Source organism: Humulus lupulus, chromosome 9 (genome assembly GCF_963169125.1).
Source record: "Humulus lupulus chromosome 9, drHumLupu1.1, whole genome shotgun sequence".
NCBI classification, from domain to species: domain Eukaryota; kingdom Viridiplantae; phylum Streptophyta; class Magnoliopsida; order Rosales; family Cannabaceae; genus Humulus; species Humulus lupulus.
Window position 1 is genome coordinate 85,654,999 of NC_084801.1, and position 9,033 is coordinate 85,664,031.

Below are 9,033 nucleotides of genomic sequence, written 5' to 3' on the forward strand. Positions count from 1 at the left end.
AACTTTTATCCATATCTCAAGCTCTTTAAGAAGAACAACGAGAAATAGATTTAAATCAACTTCTAAGTTTTATGACCCGGTTAAAACCAGGAACTTATTTAGAAAACATAGTTCGTGTTAACTTTTATCCATACCTCAAGCTCTTTAAGAAGAACAACGAGAAATAGATTTAAATCAACTTCTAAGTTTTATGACCCGGTTAAAACCAGGAACTTATTTAGAAAACTTAGTTCGTGTTAACTTTTATCCATATCTCAAGCTCTTTAAGAAGAACAACGAGAAATAGATTTAAATCAACTTCTAAGTTTTATGACCCGGTTAAAACTAGGAACTTATTTAGAAAACTTAGTTCGTGTTAACTTTTATCCATACCTCAAGCTCTCTAAGAAGAACAACGAGAAATAGATTTAAATCAACTTCTAAGTTTTATGACCCGGTTAAAACCAGGAACTTATTTAGAAAACTTAGTTTGTGTTAACTTTTATCCATACCTCAAGCTCTTTAAGAAGAACAACGAGAAATAGATTTAAATCAACTTCTAAGTTTTATGACCCGGTTAAAACCAGGATAGGACTTAGTTAGCGTTAACCCTTATCCATGTCTCGAGTTCTTTAAGAAGAGCAACGATCCATAGATAAGGATCAACATCTAAGTCGTTAAGGAGACCTGGTTATATCCAGGTACCATATGCCCCCCCAAGTAACTGGGAAAGGGTCTTTCGTGGTTACTTTAAGATTACACTTGCAAATATGCGTAAAAAGCTGATTTTTATTAATACATAAAAAGTGGCCTTCCAGGCCTTACAAGTGGATCACTGATAATATTTCTTTAAGTGGATGGCGTTCCAAGTCCGTGGGACGGCCCCTCCATCAAGTCGAGCTAACTTATAAGTTCCCTCCCTGATGACTTCGATGACCTGGTAGGGTCCTTCCCAGTTCGGTCCCAAGACTCCATCTTTGGGATCCTTCCCGGCCAGGAAAACTCTCCTTAGGACCAAGTCGCCAATGCTAAAGGCGCGTTTTCTGACTTTGGTGTTAAAGTAGCGAGTGATCTTCTGCTGATAATGGGCGAGCTGGAGTTGCGAATCCTCTCGCCTTTCATCAACTAGGTCTAGGGAATGGCATAGGAGCTCATGGTTTCGACCTTGGTCATAGGACTGGACTCTATGCGACAGAACCTTAACCTCCACGGGGAGGACTGCTTCACTCCCGAAGGTTAGGGAGAAAGGAGTATGACCCGTAGGAGTCCGATGCGAGGTCCGGTATGCCCATAGGACCTGGGGGAGCTATTCCGGCCAGACCCCCTTCGCTTCGTCTAATCTTTTCTTGAGGCTCGCCTTTAGAGTCTTGTTGACAGCCTCGACCTGGCTGTTCGCCTGAGGATAGGCCACGGAGGAGAAGCTTTTCATAATTCCGTGCCTTTCACAAAACTCGGTGAACAGGTCGCTGTCGAACTGAGTGCCGTTATCGGAGACGATCTTCTTGGGCAGGCCGAATCGACAGATGATGCTTTTAATCACGAAGTCAAGCACCTTTTTAGATGTGATCGTCGCCAACGGCTCTGCCTCAGCCCACTTAGTGAAGTAGTCGATGGCGACCACGGCGTAACGGATCCCGCCCTTTCCGGTAGGCAGGGCGCCTACTAAGTCTATCCCCCAAACGGCGAACGGCCAAGGGGCCGAGATCATTTTCAGCTCGACTGGAGGAACTCAGGCAACTGCAGCGAATCGCTGGCACTTGTCACACTTTTTCACATATGAGATCGAGTCTTTGGACAGAGTCGGCCAATAATAACCTTGCCTGAGAACCTTTAAGGCCAAGCTTTGTCCCCCATTGTGGTCTCCGCAGAATCCTTCGTGAATTTCCTGCAGGATGTCCTTCGCTTCACTTGGAAGAACGCACCAGAGGAGAGGTAAGGAGTGCCCACGTCGGTACAACAGTCCATCGACTATCGTATATCTAGGAGCTTGATATAGGACTCGCCGCGCGTCGTTACATCCCTCAGGCAGCTTGCCCTCGAGGAGATATTCAAGAATGGGGGTCATCCAGGTTGGCCTGGCGTCGATCATCTCGACCTCTGCCTGATTTCCTTCTATACTTGGTTTTTCCAAGAATTCTATTGGCACCAACCCCAGGGCCTCTGTCTCTCCCGAGGTGGCGAGCTTGGCAAGAGCATCTGCATTGGTGTTCTGTTCTCGAGGTATCTGTTCGATTGATCCTCGCTCAAATGCGGACAGCTCGGCTTTTACCTTCGCCAAATAGGCGACCATCTTGGGTCCTCGCGCCTGATATTCGCCCAGAACCTGGTTTACCACGAGTTGGGAGTCAATAAAGCACTGGACGGAGCTCGCCTTTAACTCATTGGCTACCCTCAGCCCAGCCAACAAAGCTTCGTAATCTGCCTCGTTGTTAGACACCTTGAACTCGAACCTTAGCACCGAGTGGAATCTATGTCCCTCGGGGGATATCAGAATGATTCCGGCCCCGGAGCCGTTCTCATTGGATTAGCCATCCACAAAGATCCTCCACAGAGAATGGGGTGAGGCGATCTGGGGAGAGTCTTCTGACGGATCCTCCTGGAATCCCGTGCACTCTGCCACAAAGTCGGCCAAGGCCTGACTTTTTATGGCAGTTCGGGAGTATAGAAAATCTCGAACTGACTGAGTTCGACCGCCCACTTTAACAAACGTCCCGATGCTTCAGGATTTTGCAAAACCTGCCTTAGAGGTTGATCGGTCATGACGTGTACCGAGTGAGATTGGAAGTATGGCCTGAGCCTTCGCGAGGCCGTGATTAGGCAGAACGCCAATTTTTCCATCAGTGGGTATCGTGATTCTGCCCCAAGGAGTCTCTTGCTGATGTAATAGACTGGCTTCTGAACTTGGTCCTCTTCTCGTACTAGTACGGCGCTAGCCGCGTCCTCAGTGACGGCCAGGTAGCACGGGCGGTTAAGCCAGATGTGCCTTCAGGTCGAGGAATGCGCTTTCGCATTCTACTGTCCATTCAAACTTCTTGTTTCCTCGGAGCAGGTTGTAGAAGGGCAAACACTTATCGGTTGACTTGGAAATGAACCGGTTGAGTGCTACCACTCTTCCTGTGAGGCCTTGGACATCTTTTCGCGACCTGGGGGAAGGAATTTCGAGCAGTGACCTGATCTTGTCGGGGTTTGCTTCGATTCCTCGGGTATTGACTATGAACCCTAGGAATTTCCCGGATGCGACACCAAAAGTGCATTTATGGGGATTGAGCCTCATGCCATATTCTCGTAGTCTTTTAAAACATTCTTCCAGGTCGGAAACATGGTTGTCGGCAGTCTTTGACTTGACAAGCATGTCATCAACATACACTTCCATGTTTTTTCCGATCTGGTCCGTGAACATTCTGTTTACTAGCCTTTGGTAGGTAGCTCCGGCGTTCTTCAGACCAAACGGCATGACCTTGTAGTAATAGACATTAGTCGGGGTCATGAAGCTGGTGTGTTCCTGGTCCACCGGATTCATCGCGATCTGATTGTAGCCTAAGTACGCATCCATAAAGGACATGTGCTCGTGCCCCACCGTGGCATCCACCAGCTGATCGATCCTTGGTAATGGAAAACAATACTTGGGGCAGGCTTTATTCAGGTCGGAGAAGTCAATGCAGGTCCGCCATTTCCCGTTAGGCTTTGGAACTAGCACGGGATTGGCGACCCAAATTGGAAATTTGGCTTCACGGATAAAGCCACATTTTTTGAGCCGGGCCACTTCTTCTTCAAGGGCTTCAGCTCGGGTTGTTCCTAGACGTCTTTGCTTTTGAGACTTGGCCGGAATGCTTCTATCCAGGTGGAGCGTGTGCATGATGACGCTCGGGCTGATCCCTATCATGTCCTAGTGCGACCATGCGAATACGTCCAAGTTATTCTGCAGAAACGTAGTCAGCTCCGCCTTTCTCTTGCTACAGAGGTTTTTTCCGAGCTTGACCGTCCGTGGTGGATTTTGTTTATCAATGTTTACTTCTTCGAGCTCCTCAATGGCCTGGAGCTCGGATCTGTCTTCGCCTATTCGGGGGTCGATATCCTCACTTAAGACGAATTTTTCCCCCTCGGCGCTCTGAGGTTTTTCAATCTCAGGGTCCGCCAGGGGTCCCTGAAATCCCTCTTCACTCTGAATGGCCATAGCCAGCTGCCCGGGTTTGGAATTTCCCTTCATGGAAATGCTGTAGCATTCCCTGGCAGCGAGCTGATCACCCTTGATCGTGCAGATTCCCGTCGAGGTGGGGAACTTCATGACGAGGTGTCGAATGGAAGTGATAGCCTCGAAAGCTATGAGTGTAGGTCGGCCAAAAATGGCGTTGTAGGCAGCGGAGTAGTCAATGACCACGAACTCAAGTAGTTTGGAGACTGTCCGAGACGCTTTTCCTAGGGTGATCACCAGCTCGATCGTCCCTATCGCTGCCGATCCTTCTCCCGAAAAACCATACAGCATCATGGAGGTCGCCTTTAGCTCGGCAACGGTCAAACCCATCTTTTCTAAGGTGGATCAGAATAGGAGGTTCACCGAGCTTCCGTTGTCTACCAACACTCTCCTTACTTTCCGGTTGGCGAGCTGGACTGCTACAACCAAGGGATCATTATGGGGGAGTTGGACATGGCCTGCGTCTTCCTCCGTAAAAGTGATCGGTTGCTTCTCTAATCGCTGTTGTTTTGACTGATGCTGCTCCGGGACGAACTCCACTCCGTTGTGAGCCTTTAGTTCATTCACGTATCTCTTCTGGGCGCCTCTGCTCGTGCCAGCCATGTGTGGACCTCCAGAGATGGTAGATATCTCTCCCCCGACCACGGGAGGAGGGACGTCCTGATCTATCCGAGACCCGGGCTGACTGGTTGGGGCTTCTGGAGCAGGCCGACTCGCTGGGACCCTGTTCCGTGAGTATTGAGCCAAGGGGCCTGCTCGGATGAGAGTCTCTATCTCATCTTTGAGATGCCTGCAATCGTCGATATTGTGGCCGACGTCGTTATGGAAACGACAGAATTTGGAAGTGTCTCTCTTTCCCTTGTGGTGTTTCAATGGCTCCGGCCTCTTCCAGGGGACCCGAGTAGAGTTGGCCAGGAAGATACTTTCCCTGGACTGGGTGAGTTCAGTATATGTCGCGAACACGGGCTTAAACTTGTCTACAGACTTATTCTTCTTTTGGCTGTGCTGATTGTTTTCGCCATTTCCCTTTCTTTTGCCTCCACCGGGCTGGTTGTTCTGTATGACGTCTGGGGTCGCTGCCACGACCTCCGTCCCTACTCCAGTGGGTTGCTCGGGAACCTGGCTGGTTCCTGCGGCTGAGGCTTCTGCTTCTTCCAAGTTTATCCATTCTTGGGCTCAGTTAAGGAATTCATTAACCGAGCTGACTCCCTTCCTCTGTATATCCTTCCACAAGTCTCCTCCGACAAGGATTCCGGTTCTCATGGCCATGAGCTTGGAGCTATCATCTGCGTCCCTGGCTCGAGCAGCGACATTCGCGAATCTGCTCAAGTAGGCTTTCAGCGTCTCACCGGGCTGCTGTCTCACGTTAGCTAGGGAGTCGGCCTGGACTCGGGCGGCCTGGGAGGCGCGGAACGCCCTTTTGAAGTCAGCTGAGAAAGTCTTCCAGGAGCTGATTGACTGTCTTTTACTCTGCTTGAACCACTGCCTGGCAGGTCCGGTCAGTGTGGAAGGGAAGATTAAGCATCGCAGCTCCGGGCCAATGTTATGGGCCATCATTAGGGTTTTGAACATCCCTAAATGGTCCGACGGGTCTTCGTCCCCGTTGAACTTTGACAAGTGAGGCATACGGAAACCAGATGGGTATGCCGTCGCTGCTATGTTGGGGGCGAAGAGTTCCATCTCGTCTCCCGAATCATATTCGTCTTTTTCCTTTTCTGATAGGAGCTTCCTCATTAGTTCTTCCATCTGAGTCAGGCGCTCGAGGGTTTGGTCCTGAGATCCTTGGTTATTCCGGGGCTGCTCGACAGCCCCGGATCCATTGTACATATTAGGTGGGTTATTGCCCCTCCTATCTTGAGATAGGTTATTTGGGACATTCCCTCCGTTACGTACTTCGGACCGGCCCCCCCCCCCCCCCCCCCCGAGCGAGCCTGACTACCATCTCCAGCTCGATCCTCTCTGTGAGAGTTGAGGTGATCCCGAAGGTCGCCTCCCTGGGTGGTCTGGTGACTTTGTGCCGAACTTAATCGCTGACGCAGGTCTCCTCCAGAGAGATCACTCCGGCGACTGCCGGTCCAATGGCTCCTGTTGGATAGTCTAGGAGTCCACCTTTGGCGGTGACGACCTGAGCTTTCCCCTGGCGCCCTGCTACGCCGGGAAGGTCCAGTTGATGGCAGGTCTCTCCTACTACCCCCATAGGCTGGGATGTCTCGGAAGGGCCGAGGAGGAGACAAATATCTGATCGGAGAAGGAGGATGCCTGACGAGGGAGGCGATCCTAGTTCCGTCTGGACGGATCAAATTCGGTGGGGGCCTTTCGGCCCTGTCAACTTGCTGGTCCCGCGCCGGGCGATCTGGACGAGGCGCATGACGGTCTTCGGGGACGGGCTGATATCGTGGGCCCTCCCCGGATCTCCTTCGGGAATTTCCTCGAGCTCTCTTGGGCGTCCTCGAGGATGGTTGAGAGCTAGGAGTTGACGTCCTAACCGAACGGCTGTATTGCTGTTGTCCGGTCCTAGGAATTTCCCCGAAGTTTGCCTCTCGATGGTGCGATGAAGGGGTGGAGTTGGCTGCTGGAAGTCTATCCGAACGGCTTCGCCTGGACTGATTACCCCAGCGAGACTTAGGAGCCTCACCTTGCCTCTCTCCAACGTTAATGTTGGTTGTGAGAGGGGGTAGTCGGGCCAGGATATCCTGGATTTGCTGACTAGCTATTGCTAACTGGCTCCTCAGCTGAGCGTTCTCCATCTCCACCGCAGTATAATAACACGGGTTCGGATTAGGTGGCCGGGGCGCCGAACTACCAGTATCGTCTTGGCCCGCCGGCTGCTTTCCTGGCCGCTGCTGGACTTCAGGAATTTGTTCATCAGGGATGGTGGTATGATGAGCCTCCTGCCCATCATGTTGTTCTGTCTCGTTGCCATGCCTGGATCGAGTAGTCACCATAGTTGGATGTTTGCAGCACCACTAATCAAACTTGCTCTCAATGAAAGCACCAAACTGTTGACGCGGTTCTTCGGCAATAGGTTATTAAGAGAAGGAGAGAAAGGGATTAGTGCCAAACGTAGAACCGTAACCGATATAAGATCTTAAAGAATGAAATAGGTGACTCAAGACACGGTTTTTAAGTGGTTCAAAGGTTAAAATCCTTCTACTCCACTAGTCAATATTATTGAATCTTCTGGATATTTGGTTACAAAGTATATATCTTTCCAGGGACTATTTTTTCCAACCCTTATCAACTCCCAGGGTCTCCATATTTATAGGAGAAGGCACTTGGAAGTTGGTAAGGAGGTCATCCCGTGACCTTCTTATTTGTCATATCAACTCTGTGACATTCATGATTAATTCCTAAACCTGACACATAAGTGTGGTCAAATCGATAGGTAAGGAGATAATGGGCCGCACGGCCCAACCCAGCCGTGGGTGTCTGAACACGCACGTTCCTGCTGCGTGTCCGAGAAGTCAGGGAGATATCGAACACGTGATGTCAGATATATGCACGTTTATCTTGCGTGTGTTGACTTTACAAGGGGTCATAGCCTCCATATCTAGCTCGTACCACGAGCTGCGCATTTGACCCGACCTTCGGCCTTCCGATTCCTTGCTCCAGTCTTGGCGAGTCCTTGAGGATTCCTCGAGCTAAGGGGGGTACGACCTCAAGACAGGAGCTCCGGTCTGGGGGATGTTTATGGACTAACCATGATTAGTCTGAAGCTCGGCCTGTTAATCAGCCCGTGGGAAAATCAGGGCGTACAAAGGTGTTAAGTTAAAAGTGGCTCCTAAACTAACTTTTTAGCCATTTTAACTCAAATTTAACTAAAAAATAGAGAGTCTGGTTGGAGTTGTTCTTATAATATATTCACATCTATTATGTATGTATATTTTAAGATACTGTTTATTTTTTTTTATCCCACAGTTAGTTGTTGCTATGTACATGACTATTACATACAACTAAAGCTGCGAAAAAGAAGAAAATATGATGAAACACATGGCTTTGTTTCAATATGCAGTAACTAAAGCAAATAATTTGGGCCCTCAAACTTACAATTAGAGTCGTTGGATTAAAAATCTATAATTACAAAAAAAAGTCTTACTCACAGGAACTAAACTGACACCTCTACATAAGAAATTTCCGATAAAGCTTGTACTACTTTTTGTATTGATCTATGAAGCGGTATATGAATGTGTCCCACGGGAACTACAGAAAGACCATATTAAAATGGGAGCTAGAGTTAAAGTCACCTCAACACGGAGAAGATATAAATCTGAATCAAAAAGCAAGTTCTGTCCAAGATGAAATATCCATTTTGGAAAAATCTTGATCTTATCAGCTCTCTTCAGACCCCGCTACTTTCAAACATAACTAACATCCCCATATTCCAGCTTCAACTCATCATCATTAATTATCAACTCAACCTTCTTTTGAGATCTGCGAGACTTTATCAACTTGTTCATGTATTGCTCAAACTCTACTCCAGCGCCGGCTCCGTCATCGTCGACTGCTTGCTCTTCTGCAGCTGCTTTGTTGAGCCGTGAATTTTGTCATCATCGCCAACCACACCATTAATAAAAAAAAAGTAAGCGGTGCCGTAAAGTTGTTAAAAATCCCGCATCATCGTAAAAAAGAAATTTTTGAGATAAAAACAGTTTTTTGTGTGTAAATTTCTCTAAAAAAAACATATGATTATGATATATATATTATTACAATGAGGTAGTTTTATTGAAAATGAATATGTAATTAGTTAGAGTTTATAAAAGTATAATATTTTAGATTGAATTTTTAATGCATGATAAAATATATTATGACTTGAGAAAATTATATTTGGAAATAATACCATGATTTCTAATTACACGAATGCA